Source organism: Mastomys coucha, unplaced genomic scaffold (genome assembly GCF_008632895.1).
Source record: "Mastomys coucha isolate ucsf_1 unplaced genomic scaffold, UCSF_Mcou_1 pScaffold14, whole genome shotgun sequence".
Lineage (NCBI taxonomy): Eukaryota > Metazoa > Chordata > Mammalia > Rodentia > Muridae > Mastomys > Mastomys coucha.
Window position 1 is genome coordinate 22,761,168 of NW_022196896.1, and position 929 is coordinate 22,762,096.

Sequence of the window (929 nt, forward strand, 5' to 3'; positions counted from 1 at the left end):
CTTTAGCAGTGAAGGAAACATCTGTAAACCTCTGTGTGTATTTTAGCTTTAGCTTTATGAAGACAAGAACAGATATATAGTAAATTTTCTCTATCAATCAGAATTGAAGGGTAAATGCCTTCTTTTTTCTACTAGGAGGAAGTTATCAGTTATGAAAGCTGGTTGTACTGGGTAATAAGCACTCAGAAAAATCTCAGTGCTTAAAATCACTTACTTCCCAGTTAGTGGACTGAAAAGAATGTGCAGTCATATGTGTTAGGGACATTAGAAGAGCAATGTTCTATGATTCCATCATGTCATCTTTTTTACACAATGCTTTGGGGTTCACCAAGACTGATGGAGGACTGTGGCAGAGTGTCAAGTAACAATGAATACTCAATCTAGAAAGGGTCAACATCCTTCCCACTCACAGTTACTGGTCAAAACTGGTCATAGGGCCACAGCGAATGTCAAGGTCACACTTTGCCCTAAGGAAGAGCCAGGACCCTTGGTGAGTGATACTGTCTACCACAGGAGCTTCTTGTACTTGTTTCAAACTTAAAGAATGGAGGAGACGGAGCTGCCATCTTCTCTCCAGTAAGTTCCTAAGCCGGGAACAGTCAGCAAGGAGACACAGACCCCAAGAGTCGCAGGGGAGCCGCCTGGCAGCAGGGACAGGATCCTCTCAGCTTCCAAGTGGCAGAGGTGGATCAGCGACCCTAGCTGCCCCTCCCTTGCACAAGGAGGGTCTGCCTCCAGGGACCATTTTGACCCGGAGTCTCTAGTGAGAGCCGCCATCTTCTCTCAAGTAAGTTCCTAAGCCGGGAACAGTCAGCAGGGAGGCACAGGCCCCACTAGGCGCAGGGGAGCCGCTGCCAGGCAGCAGGGACAGAATTCTCTCAGCTTCCAAGTGACAGAGGTGGATCAGTGACCTTAGCTGCCCCTCCCTT